This window comes from Poeciliopsis prolifica, unplaced genomic scaffold (genome assembly GCF_027474105.1).
Source record: "Poeciliopsis prolifica strain line A6 unplaced genomic scaffold, Auburn_PproV2 SCAFFOLD262, whole genome shotgun sequence".
Lineage (NCBI taxonomy): Eukaryota > Metazoa > Chordata > Actinopteri > Cyprinodontiformes > Poeciliidae > Poeciliopsis > Poeciliopsis prolifica.
The window spans coordinates 10,540-33,397 of NW_026562637.1; the positions used below are offsets into that span (position 1 = coordinate 10,540).

At 40.5% G+C, this 22,858-nt stretch overlaps 1 long non-coding RNA gene and 1 pseudogene across 1 annotated transcript; both read left to right on the plus strand.

The window, feature by feature from the left end:
- Positions 1-8,526: 8,526 nt before the first annotated feature.
- LOC129357610 (uncharacterized) lies at positions 8,527-9,241 on the plus strand. The gene is made up of 3 exons (XR_008605532.1): positions 8,527-8,620; positions 8,695-8,813; positions 8,883-9,241. It is a non-coding gene; the product is annotated as an uncharacterized LOC129357610 (long non-coding RNA).
- Positions 9,242-14,666: 5,425 nt separating this feature from the next.
- On the plus strand, positions 14,667-22,858 carry LOC129357609 (uncharacterized; annotated as a pseudogene).

Below are 22,858 nucleotides of genomic sequence, written 5' to 3' on the forward strand. Positions count from 1 at the left end.
GATGTCATATAAAAAGCTGCCCTGTAGCAGTAAGTTGTTTCTATGTCATTAGCACATTTAGCAGCAAGTACACAAGGATGACTGACAGTTCTAAGACCAAACTCCTGGCTCTGATTGCTCGTTTGTTTCTGCGTCTCTTCTGACGGCAGTAGCAGTTCAGGAGGAAGACCAATATTTTCACAGATTTTCCGTGTCATACGTGTTGACAATTTTAACAAATACGTAAAAAAGTATATATATTATTTATAAAAGTTAAATACTGTAACTTTAAGCCAGAAGAGAACGACCGTTTCACCATTAGCAATATATCATAATTCTTTCTTATGATTGCTAGCTCAAATTCAGCCTGTGTAGGTTTGCAAATAAAAATGAAATCAGACTAAAGCAGCATGAAGTTTGAATAAATGTTAACAGAACAAGTTAAATACGCATTAAAAATATTGAATTGAAGATTTAAGGAAAAAAATGCTTGTATGCACCAGAAAAAGGTGAAATACTGTACACATTAGTTTGTTTTCATAAGTATTATTCTAATAAGGTTAAGTAATACATCATCACAACCTATTTAAAAACAGAAAATGCAAATTATCCGCTCTTTGTGTGGCAAAGATAACTGCATTGAGTTAGTCCATAGTAACAGCGATAATCACATTTGCCTGAAGTGTTTCAACAAGTTGTGTCGTCTTGTCCTCCAGAGCAAACACTTTGTTGTGGGTGAATGAACAAGTGAACAATTTGGAGACAGCCATAAAGTGCAAGTAATGCTGACTGAACCGCACAAGAATAACACTTAAAGAAACGAGAAAAACAATGACAAAATGGAGTGGAAGCAAAAGCTCTGAGCAAGCAGCCATTCGGCCTAATTCAACAGGGAAGATTTCCTCTTCCTGCACCTTTAAAGCTGCGGCTGAAGTCTGGTCAATGCCCTGGTAGGTGGCCTCTGGAAGGACTGCTATCGTTGAAAGCCAGCAGAAACCGCTCCATAATTAAAGGTCAGTTGAATCCTTACACAAAAGAACCAGCCTCCTTACAAGCCATGCGTTTATTTTAACTTGAGGAAGAAATTCAGCTTCTTTAATTTGAATGAGTGTGCCTCTAAGATGCCACAAATGGGGATGGCAGACAGGGAATCAAACTCGACAAGACAGAGTGTGAAGCTTTCTTGTTAAAGTATTTAACATGTAAATGAGGAACAACTGAAGGTTTTGACTGAGAGGGGTGAACAGCGTGTCACAAATTCTTCCTTAGCAGATATCCCAGCACACACACACACACGCACATGCACTCTGTCTCTCTCTCTCTCACATTCACACACATGCACACACGCACACCAGAGGCAATGTTGGCTAATTACCGATTCTCTGGGGACCATTAAAACAGAGAGTTGCCCGTTTGCACTGTGGTTCCTGCAGCATATTTGGACCTGCAGCTTTTGCACCTCTCCGCCATTTGATCACATAATCAAAAAAAAAGTAGGTCATAAGTGATTAAAGGGACAAACTGTCAGCCTGTGAGAGGGAGAGTTGAGATGCTGGAGAAAATGAGCTGCATAAGCATATTTAGAAACACCGTGCTTTGCAGAAATATGATTGCCCCTTGAACATTTTCAGTTTTTGTGACATTACAATCACAAGTAATTCACTGACATCTTAGGATGGAGCAACACATGATTAGTAAGTGGAATGAAATGGTGCAACAATAGGAATGTGAAAAGTATGATATGCAATTTAAAATTTCTTTCACAAAAAGATGATGCAGCACAGAAAAGATTTTAGAAGTAATTGTTGAAGTTTGAGATATTTTCTTCAGGTTTTACTTTGTGTTTTTTGGTTTTCAGCTCTGATTTCACTTTTAACAAGGATGATCTATTCAAGGTGATGTGCAACGTTAGTTTTTGCCAGATTGTTTTGCATGCAGGTCAGAAAGTGTAAATTTGATCCCATCTGACTTGTGGCTAACCAGGAAGAAAGAGCAGACGGGACATTTGGAGTCTCACGAATGTCATATTCGATAAAAATGAGAAATGCAGGAAACCATGACAAAATGCATAGAGAAAACTGGGAAAGGAATGAACCAGTGAGGAGCGATTGGAGGACAGCAGGTTAAATACTGGGAGCTTGATTTCTGACACAATGGATCAGGACTAATTAGAGACGGGGTGCAGCTGTGAGGAGAGGGAGAAGGCAGACTGAGGGAGAGAGAGAGAGCAAGAACAGAGGAACTGGGAAGGGCAAAACACTAACAGGGAAACTGGGAAAACATAAAACTAACCATAATAAATAAACACAAAGAATGAACATCAGATCTAATCTAAATGAATAAACCACTATGAGAAAAGACAAATCAAAAGAGGAATTAAGGTTGATCTGGAATAATAAACATCAACAAAAACTGCATCAACCTGGGATCCTGACACAGCTAAGCAGAACTAAAACATCCAAATGTTTTTGTGTTGTCCTCAACATGTGATTTCTCATGGCTTTTCTTTTTCTTTTCCTCTCTTGGCTCTTTAAATGACCTGTCAGTTTAGGTGCATGTCCTTCTCTCAATCAACTTGCTTTATAAAATGCTTTATTTTCAGCATTAAAGCTTTTCACAACTTCCTCTCTGACCTTCTGCTTTGTCCTTTGGTTTTAAAGATGCTGCTCGTTCACTTATATTCTCCACCAAAGTAAGTCACACTTGAGGGAGTTTCAGATCATTAACTTATATCTAAAAAATAACTGGTTGTACTGAATTTTATTTAACATATTTATTTGTAGAAGAAAAAAAAGAAAATACTTTGTGTTGATCTCTCACATGAAATTCCAATAAAATTCAAAATCGTTGGTGAAAGTTTTGGAAGGTGTGATTTTCAAAAACCTAAAAACAAACAAACCAAACAGGGAGAAGCTTCTAAATGTCAGATGAAAAGATGAACAGCATGAGGATTTATCCGGCTGAGCTGCAACACAAACAAACACAGAGGATAGTTTTTCATCCCTTTCTAGGACATTATATGTACACATACATTTCAAACTGATTTACGTCCAATCTGACATAATTTGGACAATGATCTTCTCTAATTTGATTTTAAACTTAACATAAGCCAGCCACTAAATTTTAAAACAAATGGGCTTTTTTAATGTATTTATTATGGAATAAATTTCTCTACATGTTCTCACAAGATAAATAAAACAAGTGCAAACACACTTTCTCTGGTTTCCATCTGCTGCCAAAATCTGTTAAAGATAATCTGCCACCTGGATTATATTTTTTCTACGTGTTTCATTTATTGGTGTCATCAAACTCTAGCAGCACTGAATCATCTAAGGGCAAAAGAAATATAGATAAATCCTTCAGAAATGTCGTCCCTTTGACAACAGCAGAGGCCAAAGTGACAGCTTGTTTTTCCAGGTAAACATCTATAATTCAGCTCCGTTTATGACTTAACTTTTGATGTGGGGTCAGATAATCTAATTAGATTAAAATACAAGTCCACAATCTGAATTTGCAATGTGAAAATAAAAGAATTTTATTAGAGAATAGAAAAAAGTAAACAACATACTAAGCTTTGAACGTCTCATAGAGCATCATTATCTTAAGAAAGCAGAAAAACGATGATAGCAGCTCTGATAGGTTTACATTAGATGGCACAGTCAAAGTCAGAAGCTAAATTGAATTAAGAATCTGAGGAAAAACTTTGAGGATGAGATAAAAGCAACTCTCCATCCGTTCTGAGTTATTTTGGGAAGAAGAATGAGCAAAATCTTGAGTTTTTGGATGTGCAGAACTGGGAGAGACAAACATCCAAATAACTTGAACTGCAGGATTTTGATTTGAAGGCTTTTCATATTTTCCTATATATCTCACATTAAATTCCCCCACACTCTTGTAAAATTTGTAACATCTTGTGCATCCAGCTTGGCATCTTCCGTCATACTTTCTGTACAGGATTACAAATGAAACTTTTAATCATATCTCATTGCAATTCCTTCTTGGCTAAAGAATTGTCTTTATAGAAACACTGATGAAGACGCTCTCTGTCCAACACGTTATCCACGTCTGAGGCTCTGCGGCGCACTGAAACGACGAAGGAGAATGAATGTTTTTATTAATTTAAAACAAGAAATTCCAGTCCACAGGGGTAGAATGCATCAAGGCTGCATATCACTTTATATAACACGGTTATCTCTCATTTTAATGAAAGAACGGTGCAGCATGAAAGGCTCTGTGAAGACGCAGCAAAACTGGGTAATTATATCCAAACAAAATATCCCAGACAATTCTGCTTCAAAGTTTACCAAAGTCTGTGTACCTCTGTGAAATTTTAATGAGCGTGAACACAGACAGTAAACTGAGAACAGAGTCACACTTTGTATAATAATGAGGCACAACAATAAACTTTAATTATTGGAGATTAACTGCTTCAGTAAAATTCTTCCTCAGATCAGTTTGAAGCTCCTGCTGCTAATTCAGACACTTTGACTAAACTTTCATATCATAATATGTTTGAATCATATTCTCTGAGGGTTACTCAAGTGAAAAATATCTAATTTAATGCATTTGAAATGTGCATTAATTTCCAATTATGCATTATCCAAACAGCTGAAACCAGAAGTTTCCATACGCTCTTTGTTTCCCCTTTACAGTTTTATGAATTCAGACTAAACTTAAGTTAAGATGATCAAAACTATGTGTTAAATGCCAGAGAAATTAAAGTGTTTTTCTATTTCAAATGATTTCATATAGTTCCTTAAAATACACAAAAAATACCTTTCAAACTGTGTGATTTTATATTTTAGGGCTCATTACAAAAGGTTTTCTAAATACTTTTTGCTTTCTGTAATTTTTTAAAATATGGAGTAACATTTTTCTAACGTTTAAAAAATAAAATAAAATAAAAATTTTAAGTATTTTAAGGTATTTTAGAAATATGTTTAATAATTTTTTTCTTCTGAATTTTATTTATTTTTACTTTTCAAGTGATTGTTTTAATGTGTGTAAAGTGATATCTACAAAAATTATTTAAAAAACATAAATTTCAGGTATACTTAACTATTAACATATTTGCAAAGGGATAATGTATTCCTCTGTTACGTCCACTTATGCATGTTTAATAATAAAAACAAAAGTTTATTAGTTGTTTAAATAAAAATCACAGAATAACATCTGATGGGATTTTGGAGGTGTCGTCTTAATTCATTTTTGATCTGCAAATCAACATTTTCTGCAGTTAATCCTATTGACAAATAAAAGAAAAATTAAAGGTCAGATTTTGCAAACCACAATATTTGATCTGCATTGTAAAAGCATGACCCACACAGACACATTTTGAGAGAAAAGGTCACAAATGTGCATCAAGCTTCTGGCAAATTGCAAACTTTTCTCCGACAGAATTTGCAAGCATGGGATGACCCGCAGTTTATAGATCCGATAAAGCTTTTCACTAAATCAATTACAGGCAAAACAAAAAAAAGACATGAGTGCCAGCACATAAGCTTCACACACAAGCGAGATCAATATCTAATCTGAAACAGCCGTCACCTTCACAGGATCTGCGGAGCAAAGCGAAACCCTGCGTGACCTTCATCCAAACGCTGAGCTCTGTCGTCTCTGACCAAAGGAGAGAAAAAAAGACGAAAAAAGTCATTTTCTTCTGCAGTGTTTCTGTGTTGAGTGTAGTTTGATTTCATAAATAAACACTTGGCTCAGGATGGGCCATTCTAATCTTTTTCTGCTCACTTGAAAGAGGAGCAGGAGGTTAAATACTGCCACTCACATTTTATAGAGTTAGTTATGACCCAACATTTGTGCTTTGTGAATAAAATCTTGCTTTATTTCATGCAAAGTGTGTTTGGGATTTACAACCTGGCACTAAAAATGAAATATCCTTTTCTGCCACAGTGACAATGTTAAACAATGTTAAATACTGAATTCACTTACAATTCAAGACTGGCTGTGTTCAAAATATACACATAATGTTCAGTAACTGTGTTTGTAAATTGCAGAAAACTCACAAATTTAATAAGGAAATAAAGTAAACAAAGTTTACCTTTCAAAAGATCAGATTTAATTTATAAGAATTGCTTCAGCCTCTCTGCTCAGTTGCGATTGATTCGTTAATCCTATTTACAAAGCAAATCTCTTATTTTAAAGTGGCTCAGCTGAAAACTTTGGCTGTGATGAACTCTGCAGCTGAAATGGATATATGATGCTCAGGAATGCAATTTCTCTCTAATTGGATGAAGCCCCTCATGGAATATTTGTGTTGCAGAATGATTGAATTGTGTGAGGATGATTGGCTTGATTCAATTTGTGCTCAGGATTGCCCTGGCAGCTCTGAGTGCAGCAGCAGCTTTCGCCGGTGGTTTATGAACCGCTAAGTGACTGATCAAAAGAAAGGAGTGTACCGCTGCCCAGCGTCTGCTAAAACACTGCCGTGCTGGAAGCGTTTGAAGACAAGAGCGTGGCTTTAATGTTGTGGATGTAACTGTGTGCTGTTGGCTTTTCCTCCTCTACATGCCGCATGGATTTGCATCTCATTGACAAAGTTTTAAAAAAAAACTCTCCCTCTGTAAATAAACTCAACACAACTAAAACTAGAGCATTTATTCCTCAAATTAGTCCCAGTGCATCAATTTAGGAGGAAATCTGTCTGACTTTGCTGTTTTATTGCTTATTGGCTCATCAGGCTGCATTGTTGACTGGACAAATCAGGTGTATGAATAACAGGAATATAAATGACACTGCAGCGTGTCCTGTAGATATAAGATGGTCCATCTGCTTCTGTTGAAGGTCCCATCCAGGTTGCCGTTGCCAGAGTTTGACAGATTAGTGGTTCCCATCGGCCCGGCTGATTGATGAGAAGCATTAACCTTGCAAGGCGCAGACAAATGACGCACACACATCTTCACACACACACATGCACAACAGGTATGTGCATGCAGAAGTATACACGGTTTTCATCTTCTACTGAAATTCATGTTAACATCAATTAAATGTAACAGGAGTTTTAAATTAATTTATTTCATTATGGCTAAAATGTCACATGTCTCAACGTGAAACGGTGGATATTTCTGGTTAAATCATGAATTAACTGTCACTTTTCTCTGTTTCTGTATAGCTGGGTTTGGTTCCCTGCCTGAACAGAACCTGTCTAACATGAAGCAAATCAAAAAACAAAGCGCAACACATCATGTCCAAATTTAAAGAAATTCATAAATTGATAAGAAAAAACACAGACATTTAGTAGCTTAGTAAAAAATGACAAAATCAGAGGCTTTGTGCAAAATAAAGAAACCATGGAAGAGTGTAGATCTCTTTCTGGATCAAAATTAGTCCAAGAGCACAGCAGCATCTCATCCAGGAGGTCACAACAAAACTCAGCATCAAAAGCATTACAGAAAGTTGATTCAATAGTAAGAAAGAGACCAAAGGAAAGAGCAAAAGAAGAAAAATCTAATAATGACGATCCAAAGTAAATAAACTAGATACTCCTGTTTACTGAAGACAGTTGTTACCAAAAAGTGTGTCCAAGAAATATTTAGGTTTAGGGAGAAATAAAATTTTTTATTTAATGCATAAAAATTGTTTGATTTTTTTATTTTATTTTACTCAGGTTATTTTTTGCCTGGTATTAACTTTTGTTTGACAATCTGAAGTATTTAAACATGACAATAAAGCAAAAACAGAAGGTGAAAATACTTTACATTTCCTTTTGGGGTTTGAAAACAAATCCAAATGGATTTTATAGTTTTTCACTCCCAGTTAATAATCTGTAGAAGCAGCACTGAAGTGAAACATGTCTACACACTTTCCATGTCTCAGTAGTTTGTAAAGCTACATTTTGTGGGATCAGTTTAAAATGTTCTGTTTCTGACCTTGGGAATGTCTCTCATCCTTGTGATGAAATATTAACTCTGCTCTTCACGAGTTTGCATCATTTTATTGAAGTTTGCAGGTTTTCATTTATGCACAGCCCCAGATAAATTAAGAAGCCGACATTTTGCCTCTGTGAATGATGCAATATGCTGATAAATATGCTTCTGAACACCGTGTTGCAACCTTGAGTGATTTCTGCCTGGCTTACAGAAACTAATAGGCGACCTCAAGGTTTGTGGGATCCTTCAGTCAAACCTTGACTTTCAAAGCTGGAGAGATCAGACCTCTGTTACATTTTTAACAGTCATTTCTCAATTTTCTTTTTTTATATATGTCAAACACTAAAAGAAATAATAAAACAAGTTTGTTATTGATTTGATGAGGAAATCTTCAGAAAATGAAAATGTAATTTGAGCTCTGCTGCAAAAAGTATATACATATTTGGCCTTGACTGAAAAATGTACAATAACAAATCTAGAAATGTAAATTGAGTCTTCAAACAACTTTAGCAAAGTTTTATAAAATACAAGTTTTTTTTGTTTTTATCGGTTTGTAGTTTTAATAAATGTGTGGTGGGATGGTGTTTCACCCTCCTCACTCTGCATACCAGGTGCAACAAGAGTGCACCGTTGATTGGTGGGCGGGGCAGGTGCCTTTATAGCCAGGCAGGCCGCTGCAAGGTGCGTGTGTCTTTGTCTCCTCTGCTACATGCTGGCTGACTGAGTGGCCTGTGGTTTTGATCGGCTTACTGGAAATCGTAAGTGCCATTTGTACCATCTGGCTGGGGTTGTGGTTTGGTTCTGGTGCTATACCTGCCGTGCGTTTCTGCAGCATTGTTTGCTGGCGTGGCATTGGCGGTTGCAGCTGGAGATTGTTGCGGCGTGTGGCTTCCATCTAGTCCTCACTTGTTGGTCCGCTTCCTCTCCGGGAAACTGTGCTTCCACTCCTGGGTAAGCTACCTGCCATTTTCATTTTTACTTACTTTTCCTAGATCCACAGTAATGTATTTCCTGTTTTAGGCACCAATTGCTGTGGGCATTGCAGCGCTTTGGACGCTCTGCTGTCTTGTCCTGTCAGTGTGGCGTGAGCAGTTCAGAACGGAACCTGCTGCTATTTTGGATATGTGGGCGTGACTCCTTCGGTCCTGTTGTGAGCGGCTTCTGAAATCGGACATCAGCAATTATTCCATTGTTTGAAGTGTTTTGTTTGTTTGCAGTCTGTGCTTATTTGTTATTGGATTTATTATTCTTTTGTTTTCTTTTTCTGCATGGCATGTTTTGTTTCATTTATTTCTTTTGGAATGATTTAATTTGTCTTTATTTCAGAGAATCCCTTCCCCTTCCAGGGACCAAGTAGTACGCCTGAAATGTGTTTTTAAAAAAAGAGAGGTGTTTTAAAGAAATTGTTTAAACTATTATGTTTTAATCAGTGTTCTGGTGCGTCCTATAAATAAAAGGAACCCCGCCCCTCGGTCGGGTCACATTTGGCGCTGTGAGCAGGGTCGCACAATTGAACACAGGTTTGCAATTTCTTTTTTGTTTTAATGTGTAGGGTTTTAACTGTTTGTGTTTTTATTAGTGGTGTTGTAAGACAGGACAAGACAGCAGTAGCTATCTAAAGGAAGACTTACCTGTGTGTTTAGGATTTTTTTTTTCTTTTGAGATTTTTCTTAGTTTCTACAGGTATAGACGGGGTGGCGCAGCGACCCGGATGGAGTGGATCAGCAGAATGTGACGACTGGGGGTTTGTCGGGCGCTGCTCCTTCCCTGGCTGTGGTTGGTGGTGCCATGCCTGCTGGTGCTGTAGTTGCCGAGCGGTTTGTGGTTGTGCCCAGGGACCAACGATGTCCCATGTTCAGTTGTAGGACTGGCTCAGTTGCGATTGAGCTCTCTGCTGTAAAAAAGTCTCACACAGATTCTTCAGAGCTAGATTTAAAGGTGGATATTCTTTAGAAGATCTCCTTTTACAAACTGGACACTCTCTTCCTGGTTTCTCTCCCCAGTATTTCTGCAGACACTCCTTACAGAAGCTGTGGCTGCATGACAGAAGAACCGGATCCTTAAATATCTCCAGACAGACCGGACAGCAGAGATCATCGTCTGATCTGGAAGCCATTTTGTCTCAGAGTGAAGCTGAAACCACGCAGACAGAACGTCAAACCAGGAAGTCAGTTTCTCTCCTGTAGAAACTTTCTGAACTTACTTTCACTTGTCTCAGTGAAGCGCCTCATGCAGAGGATGTTTGGGGACCAGCAGTATCAGTCTCTTCTTTTGTATTTAGATGATATCATTGTGTTTTCAGGCTCAGTTTCCCAGCATATAGAGCGTCTGGAAGCAGTTCTCGCTCGGCTTCAGAGAGAAGGTCTGAAGGTAAAACTTGAAAAATGTTCATTTTTCAAGCGCCAGGTTAAGTACTTGGGCACCTCATCTCCGATAAGGGTGTAGCTACAGACCCGACCAAGACTGAAGTAGTGGCTAAATGGCATGCGTTCTTTTCTAGGAAGCAGCGAGAGGAGGAAACGCTGTTGCAGTTTTCCCTATGGCCCTTATGGAACCAGTAAAGCAGAATGCTCCAGACGGGTTGCTGAATGCTGAGATTCTGCTGTGTGATCAGTTTGTGGAACATGTGTTGAATAGTGCTCTCCGCCGGAACGTAAACAGTATGTTCGGGGTCATCCCGCTGCCACCTTGCTGGAGGTGCGTGGGGAGGCGATTCGGTGGGAAGGCAGGGGTTTCCAGGTGGTGCCAGGGAGCGTAGTCATTCCCTCCCATCCACATATGGGCTGCAGTATGGGTGCATGGTAGCTCTCGGCTAGCTCCATCTACTGCTGCCCGCTCTGAGTTTAGTGAACTAAGGGATCTTTTAAAACAGCAACAGGAACAGATTAATCAACTTACACAGTGCCTTCTTCTCTGCAAACTTCCTTACCACGGGCGCGGCCTCCTCGTCCGGGTTTGGTGGTCTGCCAGATGCCAACAGCCAGGTCACTTTGCCAGAGAGTGTGATGGCGAGCGGGTTTGTGCCCGGGTTAACTCTGTGGCTGGGCCAGCTGATAACCAGGCGGAAAACTAGCACCCACTGAGTTGTTGAGCCACAACTCAGGTGGGGGAATAGCAGGCTCGCAAACAGCAGCCGCGTCAAAATTGTTGGCATCTTGACCAGTCATTGATGTTATGGGTGGTGTTCCTATTACTTGCTTAGTGGATACAGGCTCTATGGTGTCTACTATTCCTGAGAGTTGTTTTCAGGAGCATTTTGCATCCCAGGGGCATGATCGCCTTCAGTCATGTCATTGGTTGCAGCTCCGAGCAGCCAATGGTCTTTCTATCCCATACATTGGCTATTTAGAACTGGATGTCAATCTTTGTGACAAGTTGCTTCCACGCTGTGGGATTCTGGTTGTAAAGGATACTATTAATTCTGGTTCTTCTGTTCCTGGTATTTTGGGAATGAACTTAATTAATCGTATTTATCAAGAACTTTTTGGGGTACATGGTGGCTCTTTTCTTGACTTGCCTTCAGTAATGCAGTCTCCTGGTCCGGTTGTGGAGGCTCTGCAGCAGTGTCACCAAGTGGCAACCAAGTCCCCAGTACGAGTGACTGGCGCTGTTAGGGTTCGGGGCCCTCAAGCAGTAAGGATAACTGGTGGGGTTATGCAATTTGTAGCCGCAACCTGCCCTTAACAACTTGCCGGCCAAGATTTATTGTTTGAGCCTTCAGAGTCCGGTTTACCCGCTGGCTTGTTGGCCTCCCCATGTCTCATTCAGGTCGTGCGCGGTACTGCTTATGTTCCTGTTCTGAATTTTGGCACCACTGATATTGTACTCTATCCCCGAACTCACCTTGGTGTGTTGAGTCGGACGGAAGTGGTTAGCCTGCACCCTGGTGTGACAGAAATCAGGCCTGGCGCTATACGGTTTCTTCTCATGTTGCTGGTGTGATCGAATCTGCTGATTTGTCTGCATTGACTGAAACTGAACAACGGCAGGTTCAGTCTCTTTTACAAAAGTATAGCTCTGTCTTTTCAGCTCATGAAGGTGACTTGGGGTGCACTAATCTGGTTTCCCACAACATCCCCCTGATGGATGAGGTTCCGGTTCGGCAGAGGTACAGGCGCATTCCCCCCTCAGAGTACGAGGCTGTCAAGTCACATATCAACCAGCTCCTACAGAACCAGGTAATAAGGGAAAGTAGCAGCCCTTACGCCTCTCCCATTGTTCTTGTTAGGAAGAAAGATGGCAGCCTGCGTATGTGTATGGATTACCGTCAGCTTAATAGCAAGACGAGAAAAGATGCTTTCCCATTACCTCGCATTGAGGAAAGCTTGGACCATCTTTCAGGGGCCCAGTGGTTTTCCACACTAGATTTAGCCAGTGGGTACAATCAGGTTCCTGTAGCGGAACAGGATAGTTAAACTGCTTTTTGTACTCCATTTGGACTCTTTGAGTGGAATAGAATGCCCTTTGGGCTTTGTAATGCGCCAAGTACCTTCCAGTGCCTCATGCAGAGGATGTTTGGGGACCAGCAGTATCAGTCTCTTCTTTTGTATTTAGATGATATCATTGTGTTTTCAGGCTCAGTTTCCCAGCATATAGAGCGTCTGGAAGCAGTTCTCGCTCGGCTTCAGAGAGAAGGTCTGAAGGTAAAACTTGAAAAATGTTCATTTTTCAAGTGCCATGTTAAGTACTTGGGCACCTCATCTCCGATAAGGGTGTAGCTACAGACCCGACCAAGACTGAAGTAGTGGCTAAATGGCCACGTCCTACACATACTTCTGAGCTTCGTTCATTCTTGGGCTTCGCAAGCTATTATAGGCGCTTTGCGGAGGGTTTTGCTAAGTTAGCGGGTCCTCTCCATAGGTTGGTGGCACAACAAGGGGGCACAAAGTCCAGGAAGGGGTCTAGTCAAGCTTTCCAATCTGCCTGGACACCAGAGTGTGAGGACAGTTTTGAAGCTTTAAAAGCTAAATTAACATCTGCACCAGTGTTGACATATGCTGATTTTTCACGTCCTTTTATTTTAGAGACGGATGCTAGTCACAGTGGGCTCGGCAGTACTGTCACAGGAAACAGAGGAGGGAGTGAGGCCCATTGCATATGCTAGTCGAGGTCTTAAATTTTCAGAGCGTAACATGACTAATTATAGCTCTATGAAGTTGGAGTTGCTGGCATTAAAATGGGCCATGACTGAGAAGTTTAGGGAATATCTCTTGGGCCACCAGTGCATGGTGTATACAGATAACAACCCCTTGAGTTATCTTAATTCAGCTAAGCTTGGTGCCATGGAGCACCGCTGGGCTGCCCAACTTGCTGCTTTTGATTTTGAGATAAAGTATCGTTCTGGACGCAGCAATAGCAATGCTGATGCGCTCTCTCGTCAGCCAGCCTCGGGTACTAGCTTGGCACAGTCATTGTGTACCTCTGTTCCAGAGGCTCTTCAGTGTGCCCCATGCCCTGTTCCGGTACCGGTAACTCAATCTGTTGTGACTGTTTTGCCATCTCACTCTGTGTCTGACCTTTGTGCTTTGCAGGAAGCTGACCCTGTCTTGAAGGACATTTTGGGTTTTTGGAAGAGGCAGGTTTATCCTACTTCTGAAGAAAGGAAGCAGTTTCCCAAACTATCCCTGGCTCTTTTAAAACAGTGGGGTCGTCTTGTGGAGAGAGATGGTGTGGTGTACCGTCAAGTCCATCGTTCAGATGGTGGTGAGGAAATTTTATCGCTTGTTTTGCCATCAGTTCTTAAGCAGGAGCATGGACACCAGGGTGTAGACCGCACCACCGGGTTGGTGAGGCAGCGCTGTTACTGGCCCGGCACATCTAATGACATTAAACAGTGGGTACAAGAGTGTCAATGGTGCCAAGTCGCTAAAAACGTACCTTCTGGTTCTGGCACTTTCATGAGCCATCTGTTGGCTTCTCAACCTAATGAGATTGTTGCCATGGATTTTACTCTGCTAGAGCCTTCACAAAACGGTTGGGAGAATGTTCTTGTAATTACTGATGTATTTAGCAAATACACCATTGCTGTTTCGACTCGAGATCAGAAAGCAGCTACTGTCGCTCAGGTTTTACTGACTGAATGGTTTTTTAGATTTGGAATTCCAAGCCGCATTCATTCAGACCAGGGTCGGAGTTTTGAGAGTGCTTTAATTCAGCAGCTCTGTGACCTGTACGGGGTTAAAAAGTCACGCACGACCCCTTACCACCCTGCTGGAAATGGGCAGTGTGAACGCTTTAATAGAACACTTCATAATCTGCTGTGCACTTTACCCATGTCTAGGAAGAGGATTGGGCTTCCTGTCTTCCAAGTGCTCTTTTGTTACAACACTACCCCTCATCAGAGTACTGGAGCGTCTCCGTTTCTTCTTATGTTTAGCCGCGAACCTCAGCTGCCTGTGGACTTTTTGTTGGGTCGTGTTCAGGATCCTGTACCAGGTCAGGTGGAGGATTGGATAGCAGAGCATAAGACCAGGTTGACTATGGCTTTCCATCATGCTCAGGCTCACTTGTTGGCTGCTGCAGGGCGTAGAAAAGAGTGTCATGATCAGGGCATAAGGGAGTCGCCATTACAGGAGGGACAGTTGGTTTATTTGCGTGATCATAGTGTTGGAGGTCGCCATAAAATCCAGGACCTTTTTGACCCGGTTATTCATCAGGTTGTGAGAGCGCCAACAGCTGGAGGGCCAGTCTATACTGTGGCTCCTGTAAATGACTTGTGGAAATCTCGAAATGTTCATCGTGACATGTTGAAGGTTCGGGTGGGGCCAGACCCCGCACCTGTACCCGTGCTGTTAAAACCTGCCGCGCTTACAAGGGGGTCAGATGACTCTTTGGAGGAGGATTTGTTCTTGTTGGTACCTGATGCTTCCCTACCATCCACCTCTGCAGCTCAAGGGTTGCCTTCACAGGTCACTTCAGGTCACCCTGTTCAAACTTTGGAGAGAGTTAACCTTCCCTCGCATCGTACTGTCCGTTCAACGGCTGGACAGCATTCGAATGTCCATCACCTTCCTCGACCTGTGGGTCAGGCTGCGGGATCTGGTCAGCCAGTCTCCAATGCACAGTTTGCCATTTTTCGTCCTTGGTGTTAAAGTGTGCAGCCCATCGTCGGGGCGACGATGCAAAACTAGGGGGTGGAATGTGGTGGGATGGTGTTTCACCATCCTCACTCTGCATACCAGGTGCAACAAGAAGTGCACCGTTGATTGGTGGGCGGGGCAGGTGCCTTTATAGCCAGGCAGGCCGCTGCAAGGTGCGTGTCTTTGTCTCCTCTGCTACATGCTGGCTGACTGAGTGGCCTGTGGTTTTGATCGGCTTACTGGAAATCGTAAGTGCCATTTGTACCATCTGGCTGGGATTGTGGTTTGGTTCTGGTGCTATACCTGCCGTGCGTTTCTGCAGCATTGTTTGCTGGCGTGGCATTGGCGGTTGCAGCTGGAGATTGTTGCGGCGTGTGGCTTCCATCTAGTCCTCACTTGTTGGTCCGCTTCCTCTCCGGGAAACTGTGCTTCCACTCCTGGGTAAGCTACCTGCCATTTTCATTTTTACTTACTTTTCCTAGATCCACAGTAATGTATTTCCTGTTTTAGGCATCAATTGCTGTGGGCATTGCAGCGCTTTGGACGCTCTGCTGTCTTGTCCTGTCAGTGTGGCGTGAGCAGTTCAGAACGGAACCTGCTGCTAATTTGGATATGTGGGCGTGACTCCTTCGGTCCTGTTGTGAGCGGCTTCTGAAATCGGACATCAGCAATTATTCCATTGTTTGAAGTGTTGTTTGTTTGCAGTCTGTGCTTATTTGTTATTGGATTTATTATTCTTTTGTTTTCTTTTTTTTGCATGGCATGTTTTGTTTCATTTATTTCTTTTGGAATGATTTAATTTGTCTTTATTTCAGAGAATCCCTTCCCCTTCCAGGGACAAAGTAGTACGCCTGAAATGTGTTTTTTAAAAAAGAGAGGTGTTTTAAAGAAATTGTTTAATAAACTATTATGTTTTAATCAGTGTTCTGGTGCGTCCTATAAATAAAAGGAACCCCGCCCCTCGGTCGGGTCACAAATCTTGTAAAACATTTTAAAACTGTGGATATCCTCACAATGAGACAGATAAACAGGAATAGCTTCCCTGAATCAAATGCATTTCAGCTGAGGATGGCTTTAACTTGTCATCTCAAACTGTGCTCAGCAGGAGTGTGTTTAAAAATAAATTAATATCAGTCTTTAACTTCAGTTTTTATTTTAATCATAATTAACATATTTTACATGCATGAAAAGCCATTAAAATAGAAATGTCAGTGGATTCAGTCTTACTAAAAGGAACTTTTCTTGATTTTCTAAAACCATGAAGCCGTTTACATCAACTATATTTCACACCCCAGTCTCTGTCAACATGTTCAAAACTAGTTGTCTTATTAAGTTTCTGATAGTAGCAAAGCTGATACAATACTAAAAATGAGCTAAACCGCAATCATAATTCTGATTAAAGTATGCATGTGGATTTACTGAAGCGTGGTATCAGTGAGTTGAGTAATGAGAATTTTTTTCTTCTACTGCATTATCTAAATGAGACACTCGTGCAAAAGAGCCTTTGCGTCTTGTGCCTGTAAGGCGCTATTTTTTAACAGGCACAATTAACTGTTCTTAAAAGCATTACTTTGCAAGTGAGTGAAAACGTTCTTGTATGACTGAACTAAAAGCTGTAAATTTTAAAACAAATGGACCCTCTATAAAGTAGGCCACCCCAATCAGCTGCTAGCCAACATTAATAGCATTGGTTTTAGCTAAGCTATCAATATAATGCCCTAAATCAGTGCTACTTTGCTACTAATTGTCAACACTGCTACAACCAGATAACAAGGTCAGGAAATGGTAATTCAGAAAAAAATGGAGAAAGTGGTTCAGTTATTCTTGCTTGACTTTGACAACCATAACATCTATGTGATGAGTAATTCGGTGTGTTTCAGTTCAGTTACAAAGTGAAAAAGGCAACCTAAACAGAAGAGCAGGTGTTTAAATGAGCTAATCTACCACAACTGTGTTAGCTGAGCTATTAGCAGCAGTAGCTAATCTACCACAACTGTGTTAGCTGAGCTATTAGCAGCGGTAGCTAACTACTACAGATGTGTTAGCTGAGCTATTAGCAGCGGTCGCTAATCTACCACAACTGTGTCAGCTGACCTATTAGCAGCGGTCGCTAATCTACCACAACTGTGTTAGCTGAGTTAGCCACCACACATCTGTGGTAGCTAACTACCACGACTGTGTTAGCTGAGCTCTTAGCAGCGGTCGCTAATCTACCACAACTGTGTTGGCTGAATTAATAGCAGCGGCAGCTAACCTATCACACCGATCACTTATTAATAAGCGCAGAACAAACGTTTAGCCTCAACACATTAAACTGTAACGGACTGAATGTTCTGTTCTTCAGTGGGAAATGTTTCCGTGTTTTTTGTGGTGCTGGAGGTGCGATGGATCCTGAAACATAACCGTTGTGGCAGTTGCTATGGCAACGAGCCCGCGTGCAGCGCAGCCGACACCAAAAAATGGTTTTCAGTTGTTCTTTAAGGATTTTTCTGTTATTTTTTTCTCTTTTTCTATGTTAATAGAAAAGGAAACTAAGTTAATAATATCTGCATCTCCAGGTTTCACTTAGTTAACTGAATCGTTATACCACGGCAGCGCTGCTATGTAAAAAAAATAAAAACGTTTTTTGTTGATTTTTTTTTTCCGCCCAGCGTTTTGCGCATGCGCTAAATATCCGGCTGTAAACGATATCTTGCAAGAGCTTCATAGCACTTTCAAAACAATCAGTTTGAGTAATGTTGTAGTTTTGGCCATAATAAATTTACCAAAGGAAAACTCTCGGTCTTCTGTCCTTTAACTACACCCTCAGTGCTGAAAGGTCATGGGGCCACATCGAGCCATTCTGCCGCCATTTCTTTCTCAGGCATTTATTCAATCTTCATCAGGCCACCAGGGTGAGCCCAGGGAGGCTTTCATCTAGTGGAGTAGACTAACAATGAATGGATCAATATCTGTGAGCATACAACAGTACCTTTGGGTAAACTATTCTTTCTGTTGGCAAAAGAAAGAAAAATTAAAGCTGCAAGCAGCCTCCAACGGCCCTCGCAGCCAAGCGCCGCTCCGACCTATTGCCACCGCGCGGGGTACGAGCAACCGCCGCCTCACGCCAGCCACCACAGAAGCTCTCACGCAGTTTTCAGTGCCTCCCCCGCACCGCGGAAGCTGTTGCTCAGTTTCCATCAACGCTGCGCACGTCCTAAGACAGAAGTTGTTGCGCAGTTTCCGCGCCCGTCCACCAGGCAGTACGCATCCATGCGTTCGGCGGCGATCTTTCACGATGCAAAAAAAAGTGGTATAGATTTATTGGTTTAGCGAGGAAATATAGCTGGCGCATTAATGTAGGGGGCGCAGTGTAGTAAAAATACATTTCAATGCTGTTTTTCTCTTTAGAGGTCAACAAAGGTCATACGTATCCAATTTGTCGGCAGTCCGATGATCCACGTGTCATTTAGAGCCGATCATATGCACTCCAGGGATGGAGTACCAGTGCCTCCTGCTGGCGAAATACTGGTATTGCACCAGCAGTACCAGTATTTGCCACAAGGCGCCAGTGGTACGCCATCTACACTGATCCCAGTGTCTTACTTCGCTGTCATAAGTTTTGCTGAATGACTTTCTTTGTATTATTTCTAGCAAAAATGAATGAATGTTTGTACTGTAACCCACAAAATAAACTTATATATATATAAAAACTTATAATAATGTATATTTAAATAATTAATAACAACATAACCTATGGGCTGCTGTTTTCTAGGGGGCGCTATAGAGAAATTAGGCCACGCCCACCAAATATTGTGATGGATTCCTGTTGGGGAGTAGATGAGCGTCCATCCTTGTGAGTTTGGAGCAGCTGGGCCTGAAAATGTGGAATTTAGAGCCAAACGTATGGCGATGGCGTTACTGGTCACTTCGCCACGCCACCACGCCCACCTGCTCCATCAAAGCTGGTTGGGGTTGGAATCTTCAATACACCAACATGTATTCTGTGTCTGGGCACAGTTTCATGTTGATGAGGTCAAAGGGGTCAGATAGCGACCATTCTCAGTAAAACATGACACTTCCTGTTCTCAGGGGGCGTGGTCTAAGTGATGTCATCATTCGACCATAGGGTATTGTAGGACACCCGATGATAAATCACAGAAACTTTGGTGCCTCTGTGAATTTCTGTGTAGGAGATATAACAGTTTATTTTTTTATGGCGAGTAGGTGAACTTTGACCCCTGCAACCCCCCTTCAGCATACTCAAAAACTCACGGTTTTGATAACTTTAGATGAGACATGCCTTATGAACAGACTGACCGAGTTTGAAGCCGATCAATCAAAATCCCTAGGAGGAGTTTGATCAAATACGAAGGCTGTAAACGGCAAAAATGGCCTCAAAATTGGACCTTCAATCCAAAATGGCCGACTTCCTGTGATACTTGCACTATGACATTAATTGTAAATTTTGAGCGTCTTGGGGAGCTCTACAAGTGTACCAAATTTTATGTCTCTATGATGAAGTAAGTGAATAGCAAAGGGTCTTTTGAAAATTTGTAGGTGGCGCTATTGAGCCATTTCTTATGGGATTTTTGCGATGACCTTAAAATAATAAGAAACAGTACAGAACAATAGGCCTTCGCAGCGCTTAGCTGCTCGGCCTAATAAACAATAGGAAAACAATAGGCCTTCGCAGCGCTTAGCTGCTCGGGCCTAATAAGAAACAGTACAGAAACAATAGGCCTTCGCAGCGCTTAGCTGCTCGGGCCTAATAACTAGAGAAAGCAACACTTCAGAGGACCAGGGTGACATTTTAAAAGTCCTTGTAGTCTTGTTAGACAGGTGTGGCAGTTCTGCAGGATGGTGAAGAAATAAACTTCCTTGTGGCTGCAAAGACAGACTAAGGCACTGCTGGATGAAGCAAAGGGTCTTTTGATAACGCCTTGCCAAAGAAGTGCTTTACTGTCATTGTGGACTGTCCACCTCAGGCTGCAGTTTTAAAATGAGTCAAAACTAAAGTACAGACATCAAAATAGTATAATATAGGGTATTCTGATTCCTTGTGTCCAGGGCTGTAATTAATAAGGAACATAGATTTACAGAAATTGTCCAAAAGGCTCACTAACGAAGACCAAACTGCAATAATGTAACTTAGAAGTTTATTTATGAGAATGGCCCACAGCATATGGTTCTTATTCAGACTCAAAATAAGACCATTTGTTGAAAGAACAACATACTCAGAGCAGTAAATAAGCCAAACTGTTAAAAAGAAACATGTAGATTGAATTATTTATTTGAATTTTTAAATCTATTTGTAATATTTTTTGAGAAATTGTTAAATGAAAAACTGACAAAATGTGTCAGGTTTTTTTTTATCATCATTGGTTAATCATCAAAATAATCTATAGGATAATCAATAATACAAGTTGAAGAGATTTATCCCTATTGGTGAGTAATCAGAGCTGTGGTTGATTTCCCAAAATCGCATTATTTTCTTAAGCTAAATTTGACAACAAAAATGTACTTTTGCAGACCAAATAAAAATTTAAGTTCATGCTCCAAGATAGAAACAATCAAGGTAGATAAGTCATCCAGTCTAAATAAGAGTGGACAAACTGTTGCACAGGTTACATATTGTCTGTTTAGGGTACACAAATTGTGCATTAATCCTGAAAATGGACAAGACCTATGCCACAATAAGCAATAGATGTAGAGTACAGCATACTGCATATAAACATTTTCCATGGCAGTGTGGGGGCAGAGGACTTATAATGCTTCTGTGCTCCGTCTGAGTCTTTCCATCAATCTAATCTAAACAACACTTCTCAAATTACCGACTTGTCCCCCCCCCGTGTGTGGGAGCAAAGGTCCTGTACCATATGGTTTCCATGGTAAAATGATGTGGATTTGAGATTAGCCATAGCAGGTAGAAGATGCATTAGGAGATAAAATGAGAAGGTTAAAAGGATTACGAGCAGCCCTATTTAAGAAGACAGAGATGATTTCAAGTAGCAAACTGCTGCAGATCTATGAAGAGTGACAGAGAAGATATTTTCTTTTTATTTTCAAATAAGAGATTCACAGGTAAGCTGCTGGTTTAAAGAGGTTTAAATTGAATGAAATGTCTTTAAAAATGTATTGATTATGTGGTTAAATTATGCAATTCATTTTAGAAACCTTTATTTTCCAACAAGTGTACAATGTTTTTGCTGGATAATCTGTAGAAAAAAAAACATGTTCTCACATTCAGTTTGCTTTCAGTAGAAGAAATATTATTTATACTTATTTTACTATTATTTATTTTAAATATTTAAGAATAACTATTATGTTCTAAATAATTTTAAAAAATACATTTTTACGTGTTTTAAGTTTAACAAATTAGATTTTACACAAAACACGTAAATGTAATTTTTATTTTTAATTCGGAAATCAGATTTGCACATATTGGTCACCATTTTCCTTCAAACCACTAGGGAAATATCTGCAATTACTATCTTCAAATATATTTAAAAAGAGTCAAACAAATAAGCTCTGTAATTTTTTTTTATGTTAATAAACACGACTTGGATACTTATGACGTAATCATCTCTGTTAAATCCATTCATGTTTTTTAATTTGTCACTAAATAACCTGAAAAAGAAGTCAAAACAACAACAAAAAAATCTTATTCACAGAGAAATGCCCTGAAAGTTTTCTAGAGGGTGGTTAGATAATTTTAGGGTTTCACACTAAAACAAAATGCTGGAACAGAAATTTAGTTTTATTATGCTTTTGTCATATCCAAAGCAGTCCTGGATAATTGTATCACTTTTCCTCCAACTTACAATGTTTTCATTTTCTTTAAAATATTTTTTTTGTGTGTTTGCTTCACTTTTGTAGTAATGCAAAGTAGGAAACCTGTTAAATATCCAACAGGCTGAGCCAGACAAACACACTCCTATACTCACAACATGAATACCTGTTAAAATTGTCAAACAATAATTTTAATCAAACTTTTATTGCCTTTTTGTGAAGATTGGTGGTGAGACCACAAGTCTGTAGACCCAGTCTGGTTCACTGAGAAATGAGAAAAAGATCCAGACCAGAGTACGTCTCCTGCTTCTTATGCTGAGATGGTTTTATAGTGCTGGCCAGTGGTGTTTATTTTTCCTTTTTTGGGCTTTGTGCTGATCAAGTTGCTGTATAAAAGTGGTTGAAAAACTTTTTAAAAAAGTGTTGAATATCTAACCTAAGAAGTGAACTGCTCTTGCAGCAGACATCTGTGCTACACCTGGAGGAGGATGAAGTTGGCTGTCCTGGTGGTGGTGCTAGTCCTGGGGAAGGGATGCTTCAGCTGCAACCTGAAAACGTTAGCATCCTCATGAAGAGATGCGATCAGGAGGTGTGCATCCACACCACAATCTGTGAAGGGCTGTGCTACTTCCAGGTGAGAAAGGATTCAAACTGTCTGAGTTATTTATGATAACCAATTGCATGTGATCACTAACAAAACCATATCAAGGTGAGACTTATCTGTCTTTGAAACTGTGCTGAATTCAACTCTGTCAGCTCCCGTTTTCATTGTGAAAATGTTTATTGGAAAACAAGCAAATACTGGTTTTATTAAATATGATGTAATAAAAATCTTCCACCAGTGTTTCCCACTGAATTGTGTTCATATAGTCAAATCTTTAATTCGTTTTGGTAACAGGACCCTGTCTTTGAAAACCCTGAAGTGGCGCCTGTGCAAACGATCTGCAAAGGAGACTGGTCCTACGAGGTGCAAGACATAGACATAGAGGGATGTCCGGGAAGCATCACTTACCCTGTGGCTACAAACTGCGACTGTTCCAGATGTAACACAGAGGACACAGACTGCGGCCGCTTTTATGGTGACATACCCAACTGTTAAACTACTCCTTTGGTCAGGAAACGCATACTTATTATTGTACCTTTTTG